Below are 12422 nucleotides of genomic sequence, written 5' to 3'. Positions count from 1 at the left end.
CGTGTCTTCATGACTCTTCAGTCCACTCTTCAAGGCCCTTCGGACTGTAGCCCATTGGGTTCCTCTGTCGTGGGATTCTCCCAGGCAAAAATACTGGATCAGGTTGCCAGTTCCTCCTCCAGGCGATCTTCCTGACCCAGGGAGTGAACCCCAGTCTCCTGCACTGGCAGGCGGCTTCGCTACCACTGAGCCATAGGGAAAGACCCTGGAAAACAGGAGGGACAGCTAACCTCGCGCGGTCCAGCAGAAGCAGCATTCGAGACTCTTTGGTCCCAGAGGGATGGGATGGGTAGGTGGGATAGAGGCTCAAGGGCGAGGGGACACATGTATCCTTACAGCTGATTCGCGTTGTTGTATGGCAGAAATCAACACAACGTTGTAAAGCAATTACCTTCCGATTAAAAGTTTAAAAAAAGATTCATGGGTCATTTTACGTTTTCTAGGGGGTCATATTTTTAAGAAAAGAAATAGAGGAAATGGATGTTATATTTTAATTAGCCCCATAGATCCACAAGATTATCATGTTCATGTGTAACCAATGCTGTAAAATTGTTACTGAGAACTTTGGCACTCTTTTTGGTTTGTTTTTTTTTTTTTTTTTTTGCTTTGTACTCTTTGAAATTCCTTGTGAATCAGTTTGGACTGGTCCCATTCCAAGTGCTTGAGAGCCACGTGTACCAGTAGCTACCACCTTGACCACACTGAGTTAACCTCAAAAGCACAGCTCTGCAAATCCCAGGTGATTTTGTTCCCCAAGAAACTCCTGGTAATGTCTGGGGGCAGTTTTGTTGTATCTGAGGGTAGAGACCAAAGACGTGCTAAACCTCCTACAGGGCACCTGGCACCCTGGCCCCAACGACAAAGAAAGATCCGGCCCAACCTGCTGCAGCGGCCGCAGGACCCTGGGAGCAAGCGGGCACTCTGGGCCAGGCTGTCAGGGCGATGCCGCTGCAGACACTCCCGCTGGAGCTCGGGCCCCGCCTCAGGCCTGGCAGGCTTCCAGGCGCCAGTGTCAGACCTTCCTGGTGCTTTGTGATATGGCACGGACTACGCCCTGAGCACTCAGATAAGCCAGATTGTATTTAGAATGATTATAGCCCTGCAATTGCCCTCACCCCACCCCACCCAAACCTCAGCATTGTGCTTGCTGGATTGCGTGGTTCCCGCTCAGGGCAACCTTGCAATGGACAACCGTGGGAATGGCCGCCTCAAGAGTTGTGCAGTGCACAACCTGTGCAACTGTATGCGGCAGTTCCACTCCCAGAAGCTGAGGGACCACGTCTCATGGCAGCAGCCGCCTCTTCCTGTTTTCTTCTCAGCCATACCCCTGTTTAGAAGCCACAGAGTACAGAGCAACTGATGATGATGATGTAGTAGAAGACTGTCTCCTAATGTGGGAGCCACAACTAAGAATTGAAAATACCACTGAATTTAGGGTTCCTGCTCTTGCAACAAGGATGCTGGTTTTTTTTAAATAAGGACAACTTTCCCCCCTTTTCTCCTTCTCTCCTTTCCTGCAAATATTTATTACAGGGCGAAGCTGTGAGCTCGTAGAGAGTTGGGGTGGGTCTCCTAGCAGATTGAGGCAGAAGGCTCCCTGCTGGTTCCAGCAGCATCTCTGCAGGAAATCAGGGTAAACTCGAAGCAAACTGTTCTCGGCAGAACCAGCTCAGTCGATGTTCATAGGTGGTATGATTTTTTTTTTTTTTAAATCCATCATCCCAAAACAAAGGCAGTTCTGAGTGAAGGCGGGAGCCTGTGCCGCATTCTGACTGTGACCACGCTCGGGCCAGGCTTCCTGGATCCGAACGCAGGCTTCTCGGCTGGCCCGCTGTGCTGCCTTAGACGAGTTACCCAGACGCTCCATGCCTCGTCCCTGAGTGTAAGGCGGAATGATCCTAAGACCCGCCTCAGAGGGTGGCTGTGGGAATTTCAGCATGTGACATTTAGAATCATGTTTACAACAGAGGAAGTTTTCAATAAATGTTAGCCGGCTAGGTGGGCAGATTTGTTTAAACTTTTTATTTTGTGTTGGGGTATGCCCAATTAACAGTGCTGTGACAGCTTCAGGTGGACAGTGAAGGGACTCAGCCACATGCACACACGTGGCCCTGCTCCCCAAGCTCCCCTCCCGTCCAGGCTGCCAGGAAATGCTGACCAGAGTCCCCTGTGCTGGACAGGAAGGCCTTGTTGGTTCTCCATCTTAAATAGAGCCGTGTGTCCATGTCCATCCCAAACCTCCTAACCATCCCTTCCCCTCACGCTTTCCTGACCCACCACCCATAAGTTCCTTCTCTAAGGCTGTAAGTGTGCTTCTGTTTTGTCAACAAGCTCATTTTTATCATTTCTTTTTACATTCCGCATGTAAGGGATATCATACGATATGTCCTTCTCAAGACAGATTTCTTTTGACTCCAGAATTGCTCAGTCTTTGATATGCTTATGCGGCCTGTGACTCTGGAAGCAGGGAGCCGGGTAAAAAGTAGGTTTTGCTGTTGTTGTTGTTTCGTCACTAAGTCGGTGTCTGACTTTTTCTCGATCTCAAGGACTGTAGTCCGCCAAGCTCCTCTGTCTATGGGGTTTCCCGGGCAAGAATCCTTTCTGACCCCTGTTTAGACTGCACCCTCTAGAAAACTGCACGAAGCCAAAGGAGCAGTGCTGACGCTGTAGTGGCAGGTTCCAGCCCAGGGCAGTGAGGATGGGGCGGGGGGCGGGGAGAGACGTAAGGCACGGCCGCAGAATGCAGCCCCCTGGGAGCCACGTGACCACAAAGCTGCTGGGCAGGTGTGCTCACCTGGTGTGAGGAGGTTGGAAGGTGAGGTCCGAGGTGGAAGGGGAGACGTTGTGCCCACCACGGGAAGAACTAGCTCCCTAGGGCCCGTGTCACAAAGCACCACGAACGGATGGCTGAAAACCCCAGAAGTGTATTCTACCACTGCTGGAGGCCTGAAGTTCACTCTTAGGTGTCGGCAGGGCCAGGCTGGAGGGGAGGAGACGCCCTTGCCCATACCCTAACTTCTTGGGGTGGCAGGAAGCCGGGAAGTCCCCTGGCCCGTATCGCATCACCCCGTCTCTGCCTCCGCCTTCCTAGACTTCTTGTCTGTGTGTTTCTGGGTCTCGTCTCGTAAGGACAGAGCCACACGGGACCCAGGGCCCTCCCGACACAGCATGGCTGTGCCTTAACAAATGACCTCATCAGCATCCCTGCTTCCAGCTAGGCTCCATTCCGTGCTTCTGAAAAGGACTCAAGCGTTGAGGGAGCCCTGTTCCCCAGCCCAGAGAGGGACAGCAGGAAGAAAACAGAGAAAGCCAGACCACAGAGAATGGCCGGAGTGGCCGGGAAGCTCAGCGATCCAGAAGAGTGGAGACGGGCTGAAGAGGTGAGGCTGGGGATCCAGGAGTCTGCAGAGCCTGGGCTTATCCTGAGCCAGGAGCAAGCCCTCCCTGAGGGTCTTTGCTCCACAGAGACACTGGGCCCCCAGGGGGCGGGCAGCGTGAAGGGATCTGATTCAGCCGAGCGATACTGTGATTTATAATAAGAAACGGGCTTTGTCCTGTGCCCGGCACAGAGCTCCTAAAACTCTCTCAATTTCCTAATGGTGAGCACAACCAAGGTGTCTTTCGTTGTGTTAATGGAATGACTTTGGACTTGCACCCGAAGGATGGGGGCTGGTTGCCTGGAGAGCCAAAAGAGTACGTCCCGTACTCCCACCCCCTACCCCAGGAGGAGAGGGGCTGGAGGGTTGATGAATGATTCAGTCAATCCTGCCTAGGTATTCCTGCCTGGGAAATCCCATGGGCAGAGGAGACTGGCAAGCTGCAGACCGTGGGGTCTCAAAGACTCGGACATGACTTACTGACTGAGCCCTCAAGCATGCCTAGGTAATGCAACCTCCATCAAAACCCCAAAGGGACGGGTTTGGGGAGCTGGTTGGTGAACAGGTGGAGATGTGGGTAGGCTGTCTCGCTGGAGAGGGAACGAAAGCTTTCTCCATTACCCTGCACCCTGCATCTCTTTCACTGGTCTGTTCCTACGTCATATCCTTCTACAATAAACCGGTGGTCTACTAAGTACATTGTCTCTCTGAGTACTATGAGTCTCTCTAGCAAATTAATTGAACCCAAGGAAGGGGTTGTTGGACCCTCAAAATACAGCAAATCGGTCAGACTCACCAGTGACAATTTGGACTTTCAACTGGTGTCCGCCGGGCAGAGGTCTTCTTATAGGACTGAGCCCTTCACTTACGGGAAATGATGCTGTCTCCAGCTAGACAGTGTCAGGGCTGAGCTGGACGGTAGGACTCCCAGCTGGTGTTGAGGGTCGCATGGTGGTGAAGGTGGTGGGAAATGCCCGTATATTTTAATCGGTGTCAAAGTCTGGAGTAGGTTAAGCTGGGAAGACCTCAGGTTGGTTCTGACCTCTGAGCTAGATCTTGACCACCCCACGGAAGGGCAGGGAAGGGGGGAGGGACACCCCAGATGGGCCCAGAGCCCCAAACAGGCTGTGCGTTGGCTCCACACACATTGTGGATTCAGTTTTGACGGAGGTGCTGTGGCAGATAGGGAGCCGTGCAGGGTGGACTCGGAGGCCCAGGCCGCAGGGCCCCAAGGCCTGAAGAGGCCTCTGCTGGCCCGGGCGGTGAGCCATCTAGAAGGTACTCGGCCCCAAGCAGGGGCCTCTGACCCTGGACGGCCCCTGGATACCCCTGGCTCTTCACGGCAGTTTCTGCAGCGCTTCCTAGAGATGGACTTTCTGAGATGAAGCGGCAGAGGGCAGCGGCCCCTCGGCCCCTGGGGAGGTGGGGGCTGAAGCCTGGTCCCTGCATTCCTCCGCCCCACCCTCCTCGACGCCCCCGTCACCACAGACGGGGGAGCAGCAGAGAGCAGAGTTGGAGGGAAGGGTCAGGAACTCCGGGAAGAACGCCAGGCGTGCGCGGACTCTGCCGACACGACTCAAGATGTGGGTGGCTGGAAGCTGCGGGGGTTTTAGATTAAAAGAGTTTCTGAAGAAGCTTCTTCAAGGTCAGCGACAGGAGGGTCCAGGCACATCTCCTGCCTCTTGCCAAGAATTCCAGAGGCCAGGACCCTCTTCTGGGAGCCGAGGTTGCAGAGTTTCCCAGGGAGCCCCCTGATGGGCGCAGATTCCATCTTTCCTCCTTTTCCGCCTCTAGTGTCAGAAGCTGAGGGAGACCCCAGCGTAGGAGGGGAGAAGAGGCGGACAGGGAAACAAATTCCACGTCTCTGCTGATGAGCTGTGTGATCTTAGGCCACTGACTTAACCTCTCTGAGCCTGCTTCTCCACCTCTAAAAGTAGATGTAAAGTGAATTGAGGCTCAGAGTACAGTGCCAGGTGTAGCTGGTAGACGTGCAATGTCATTTTCCTCTTCAAAAGATGCCTAATGGGGCAAGACTGTACACGTGACTCACTCTGCCAGCCAGGGCCCCCGGGCAGACTTCATGCATGAACGTAACATACGTGCAGAGAACTACTGCCTGCCTGTCAAGGACCCTAAGGATTTGCAGTGAACAAAACAAGGCCTTAAAAGCTTATACTCAGCTGGAAGAAGACAGAAACAAATAATCAGACCAATAAATATAGTCGACCCTCAAACAGCCCAGGTTTGCACTGTGTGATCCACGTGTAAGCAGATGCTCTTTCGAGAGCGCTACAGCGTGACACAACTGTGCTTGGCTGAAGCCTCTGATCCGGAGCCTGGTCACAGGGGTGTGACTGTGAAGTTACACACAGCGGCACCCGCAGCCCGCACTGTGCAAGGGGCAAGAGTGTTTGCCACATCGATGAGTGATGAGCTGTCCAACGAGTGGGGGACGCCATCCAACCGTCTCACCCTCTGTCACCCCCTTCTCCTCCTGCCCTCAATCTTTCCCAGCATCAGGGTTTTTTTCTAATGAGTCAGCTCTTCACATCAGGTGGCCAAAGTATTGGAGTTTTAGCTTCAGCATCAGTCCTTCCAATGAACATTCAGGGTTGATTTCCTTTAGGATGGACTGGTTTGATCTCCTTGCAGTCCAAGGGACTCTCAAGAGTCTTCTCCAGCACCACAGTTTGAAAGCATCAGCTCTTCAGCACTCAGCCATCTTTATGGTCCAGCGCTCACATTGGTACATGACTACTGAAAAAACCATAGCTTTGACTATATGGATAGCATCACCAACTCGATGGAAGGACTGATGCTGAAGCTGAAACTCCAGTACTCTGGCCACCTGATGTGAAGAGCTGACGCATTCGAAAAGACCCTGATGCTGGGAAAGATTGAAGGTGGGAGGAGAAGGGGATGACAGAGGATGAGATGGTTGGATGGCATCACCGACTCAATGGACATGAATCCGAGTAAACTCCAGGAGTTGGTGATGGACAGGGAGGCCCGGCATGCTGCAGTCCATGGGGTCGCAAATAGTCGGACACGACTGAGCACTGAACTGAACTGAACTGAACCAACTCAATGGACATTAGTTTGAGAAAACTCCAGGAAACGGTGAAGGACAGGGAAGGACACAACTGAGCAGCTGAACAATGACAGCAAGAGTGATAAGCGCGGAGAAAAAGGACAGCAGTCCATGGGGGGCAGAAGGGCGGAAACTGGGATGCAGAGGAGGACCTGGGTGGAATTTGATTGATCGGGTAACGTTTTAAGTAGGACACCCAGGCCGGTCTCAGATCAAATGACCTTTAAAGAGAGACCAAAATCAAGCCAGGCAAAAGTAGCTACATCTGCAAAGGCCCTGAGCAGATGCAGGGACAGCCGCGAGGTCAGAGCAGCTGAAATGCCCAGAACAGAGCGGGGAGGGGGCAGAAGTGAGACCAGAAAGAACAAGACCCACATCAGGCAAGGTCTTGTCACAAAGACCCTGGGTTGTATCCACAGCAAGATGGGAGCCTCCTTATCAATCCTGTTTCTTCCATGTTCATCAGGCTCTTCCTCGGTGCCAGGCCTGGGGCCGAGCACTGTGCATACAACTGGTTCTTAGAGAAGCCCGTGGGGTGTGGTCACAAGCCCCAGGTTGTAAGCCACGAAGGAGGCTCAGACGTGGGAAGCCCAAGTCATTGCCCAGGACTCAGCCTAGAAGTCCCTGGCTCTACACCCTCCTTCCGTCTTGGATTATCTTTGCCATGGGGCCTCCAACTCTCCACCTCATTCCCTTTTTAACCAGAGAAGAGGGTCATGCCAAGACCCGTGAGAAGACAAACACAGATGGAAGCGAGGCACCCACGGGCTCTCGAATGTCAGGCTCTTGGAGCAAGACAAGGAACAGAATCTCCTTCTGGAAGGAACCTACCCACTGACACCTTGACTTTAGACTTCTAACTTCCAAGACTGCAGAAAGAATAAATTCCTATTGTTTCCAGCCACCAGGATGGAGATCATTTATCATGGTAGCCGTAAGTAACAAACATGGGTGTGTGCAACGTGATGGAACAAACCCTGAATTGAGAGCCAGATGACCCCAGTTTGAGCTCTAGCTCAACACCTCCCAGCCAATCTTCACTCAGCCCCTTCGCTTTCACCCTGGCCTCAGTATTTTCCTCTGTAGAATGGGTACACTGACACAGGTTTCTGGAGTGGCAGTGAGAATGAAGTGAGAGCTACGACCACTCAGGTTAGACCCAGCAGACTGGATGGAGCTCCTAAGTCTGGCGGGGGAGGCAGTGAGCCGGACCCCCATGCACCTGGGCTGGGCCTGGAAGCGGCAGCTCCCAGGCGCTTGCTTCCAAGGGCTTCGGCAAGCTGTTGGCGACGTGGCTTCTCGCTGATGTCACCTCCTGCAGAGGGAGGGTCCAGGCAGAAGTAACCATTTGCAGAATGAGTCAGGGAGCTCTGGCACTTGGGTCTTTGGCCAGTCCTTCCTGCCAGGAGCCTGGGTGTGTGTGGGGAAGGGAGTCCTGTGCCAAGGGGAGTCTTAGGGCTTCAAAGCCAAAGAAAAGGCAATTAAGTTTATGGTGGAATTAGTCAGGAAACCGTAAACCTAGGACATTGCCCCTGTACAGAAGATCCTTTTAGCACCATCTCAGAACACACAGAACCGCCTGGGACCTGGTTCCAAGAAAACTGCCTCTTAAAAATAAGTTCAGAGTCTAGACAGGGTCACCACGACCCCCTCTCCACCCCTGGGGCTTCATCTGTCGTCAGGTTGGGGGGTGCGCTCAGTGATAAACCAAGAAACTCCAAGTCCTGGACCCCCAAGCCCAACCAAACCCCACCCTGGATCTGGCTTCCATTAAGCCCTCCCAGTGGAGAAGCGTGGGAAGGAAGCCGGAGACGGCGCCGGGCACAGCCCGTCGGGGCCGCCAAGCGTGAGAGCAACTCGCCCCCCGTTATGGGCTGGCTCCGTGGCAGCTGAGGTTGGTGAAACCGAGTTCAAGCACCCACAACAGGCTTTATTGTGATCATGCTGCTATGTCACTCTGCTGGTGGTGGTGGTTTAGTCCGTGATTAGTGCCTGACTGTTTGCGACCCCATGGACCACCAGGCTCCCCTGTCCACAGGATATCCCAAGCAAGAACACTGGAGTGGGTTGCCAATTCCTTCTCCAGGGGATCTTCCCACCCAGGGATTGAACCTGGGTCTCCTGCACTGTAGCAGATTCTTTACCAGCTGAGCCACTAGGGCTCAATAGAGACCATAATCACTTGCAAAGCCTAAAATATTTACTATCTGGCCCATTAAGAAGTCTACAGACCCCTGGGCCTGTTTATCAGGGTTTATTGGGTATAGTCTGTTTAACCAGGAAGTAATTTTAAGACATCTTCTTTAAAAGAAACAGACACCAGATGAACATTTAAATTATAGTGTGTACACACACACACACACATACGCATACACACGTAAACACATACACACTTATGCACACACACACACATACACGCACGTATACACACACACATACACACACATACACACTTATACACACATACATGCACTTATACACGCACACACACGTACACACATACACACACATACACACTTATACACACATACATGCACTTATACACGCACACACACGTACACACATACACACACTTATACACACGCACACACATCCACACATTGGAATATTATTCGGCTTTTGAACAGAAAGAAATTCTGACACATGCTACAGCATGAACTTTGAGGACATTACACTAAATGAAAAAGTCAGTCACAAAAGGACATATTCTGGGGACTTCCCTGGTGGTCCAGTGGTCAAGACTCTGTGCTTCCAATGCAGGGGCACCTATTCCACTCCGAGTCAGGGGCCTAAGACCCCACATGCTGCGAATCATGGCCAGAAAGTAGAGAGTAAATAAACAAAGCAAAGGACACCAAAGGATTATTCCACTGAGGCGAGGTACGTAGTCCCGCTCGTGGGGACAGACGTAGCATAGCGACTGTCAAGACCTGGAGGGAGTTAGTGCTTCGTGGGGACAGAGTCTCAGTTTGGGAAGATGGGGAAGTTCTGGAGGTGGCGGATGGTCACGGTTGCCCGACAATGAGAACGCATTTCACGACACTGAACTTAAAAACGGTTAAGACGGTCAATTTTATGTTACGCATATTTTACTACAATTGTTAAAAAAACAAAAAGAGAAACAGGTGATGAAGTAGAAGGTAATTTTCCAGGAAGCTTTTTCTTTGGATAAAATAAAGGTTCTGGGCCTCCTCCATCCCCTCGGGCTCAGGACAGGCAGGAGGGCGGGAGCTGTCCTGAGCTGCATGTCCCGGCGACATGCCCGCGCTCCAGGCCTCTGCCCCTTCTCTCTGATCCAGGCGGGTCCAGGCGGGTTCCCTCAGCTCACAGCCGTGGAGGAGACTGAGCCCAGGCGGGCTTCTCAGGGGACGGCGGCGGGGCGGGGTGGGGGGGTCCCTTGGGGGGCGAGGTCGGCAGGGAGGAGAGACCCAGGTCCCACGTCCACCCCAGCCACAGCCTCGGAGACCTCCCGGGGGCAGGAGACGAGGTAACAGAGGTGGAAGTGAAAAGGTTTTCAGGGGTTGAAAGCACGTGATGATGGCTGGCTGTGTCCTCCGCCCTGAGGGGTTGCGTCTGTTTGGACAGGTGCTGCAGGGGGACAGCCTGGAGCAGAGCTCGGAGGGCCTCCGATTGGCCTGCTCCGAGACCTCCGGTTTTGTGAGGCTGATGAAGCGCTTGGCGGATCTGAGCCTGTTTTCTGGGAAAAGGGTCAGCTCTGGGGGCGGCCCTGATGAATCCAGGAAGGGTTGTGAAAATCCTCACATGCTCCTTGAAAACGGACCCGCAGTCACGGCCCCCCAGCATCAGCCAAGTCCTCCCTGCCCAGCCAGCCCACGGCAGGGGTGATGCCCCCCAAGTCTGCTCCCAAGACAGCTTCTGCTCCGTCCAGCCCGAGGGGACTCCTTCCGGGACGGTGGTGAATGAGGGCGTCAGACACCCGTTCAGGATGCCGGGGACGCGCACATCTGAGCAAGCCTGCCCGTCCGGCGCCCCGGGCCTGGTGGGCTGTTGAAGAAGCTGCGGAATCCCGCTGTTGGCTGCCGTCTAAGTCACCCGGAGCTGGGTGTGGAGGCCCGGGTCAGCGCTGACTGTTGTGACAGGGTGATGGATGGGCAGAGTCGTGGGGTGCCCGCCACTGCTTTGTCAAGACGGAGCCCTCTATGTACAAAGGGAAAGAGGAACGGCAGAGCTCAGAACGTTGTCCCCGAAGCAGGACCTTCTGAAGCACAAGACACCTCCTCCTGGCCGCCCACAAGACTGCACCTGCCGCAGCCCCAGCGGGGCTCCCTGACGGGGGGTGGCCGGGCCCTGCCACCCTGAGCCAGAATCCCACTGCTCCTCAGCCTTTGGGGGCAGCCCTAGAGGGGCACCATCAGCTGGATTCTCACAGGACTCGTTGGGCAATGTTGTTGCTGTTTGGTCGCTAAGTTGCGTCCGACTCTCTGCGACCCCGTGGACTGCAGCACGCCAGGCTCCTCTGTCCTTCACTATCTCCCGGAGTTTGTTCAAACTGATGTCCAATGAGTCAGTGACGCCGCCCAACCATCTCATCCTTTGTCACCCCCTCTCCTCCAGCCCTCAATCTTTCCCAGCATCAGGGTTTTTCCAGTGAGTCTGTGGGCAAAATCTGGACCTAGGGGTGTGGCTGTGATTAGCCTCCGGGGACAGGGTGCGTGGGGATGAGGACTGGAGGCAAGGGATGGAGGCAGCAGAAGGAGGCCCACCGTGATGCTCCTCTGTAGGGTTGGCGGACACTTCAGTCTTCAGAAAACGCGTGTTGACCCTCAAGTAGTTAAAACCTAGAAATGAAAACTATAATGCTTCAGTGGAGGTTTTTAAAATTAAATAAAAGGCGAGAGCAAAAGGTAAAACCAAGTAGGTGGCTCTGGGCCAAATCTCAGATGACTCTCGAGCCAGGCGGCACATCCGCGAAAGGATCTTCTCCCTCCCCCACTTTCTGCATGCGGTGACAATGTCCAATGACACTTTGTTGAAAATATTAAAACCTAGAGGTCACGCCAAGCCCAGCTTGAAAGCAGAAAGACATTCTTTAGTCCCAGCACAAGTGCATATTTGGAATTGTAAATGCAAATTCTTTGGAGACAGACGTGCCTTCCTGGCCGCGAGTACAGACAGAACATTTGAAAGCAGGTCTCACTTTAATTTTTGACAAGTGTTAGGAAGACATACCCCTCGCAGCTTGAGGGAGTCGGAGAATGAGAACCAGCCTGCGGGTCAGAGTGGGGAGGGCGGGGAGGGGAGGAGCGGGCTTCCGGAAGGGGCCGTGGGGCTCAGTGTCCACGTCGGCCGAGGGCTCGCTCGGGTGTTCAGGAGGAGCTGGCGGGCAGGTCTCCAGGGGCAGTCCAGGGGCGTCAAGGCAGCCAGTGCAGCGGGGCAGGCAGCCGGCCATCCGGCAAGTAATCTGAATTTTTCCAAGAGAGGCAAGGAGGCAGGTGAAGCGTGGGTTCCTCTCTGCTCAACGCTCTCAACGTGCTGGTGCTCCGTCCTGTCTGACTCTCTGCGACCCCATGGACCGCAGCCCGCCAGGCGCCTCTGTCCTGGGGATTTCCCAGGCGAGAGTACTGGAGCGGGTTGCCATTTCCTCCTCCAGGGGATCTTCCCGGCCCAGGGATCGAACCTGCGTCTCTGAGGGCTCCTGCACTGCGGGCGGGCTCTTTGCCGACTGGGCCACCTGGACCTGTCGTGTGCCCATAAAACGTGGCCTGTTGGGTCTGGCTTTAGTACTTCCACAGTTCATCCATGTTGCTGCAGGTATCAGTATTTCATTCCTTTTTGTGGCTGAAAAATAGTCCCTGTAGGAACATCTTGTTGTCTTCAGTTGATGGACACGTGGGTCCTTTCTGCCTCTCTGACCGTTCTGAGTAATCCTGTTCTGAGCAGCCATGTACAAGTTTTTGTGTAGACACTTGTTTTCAGTTCTCCTGGGATGGACC

Source organism: Dama dama, chromosome 5, assembly GCF_033118175.1.
Source record: "Dama dama isolate Ldn47 chromosome 5, ASM3311817v1, whole genome shotgun sequence".
Lineage (NCBI taxonomy): Eukaryota > Metazoa > Chordata > Mammalia > Artiodactyla > Cervidae > Dama > Dama dama.
The sequence above is the reverse complement of the archived record's forward strand: the minus strand, read 5'-3'. Positions refer to the sequence as shown.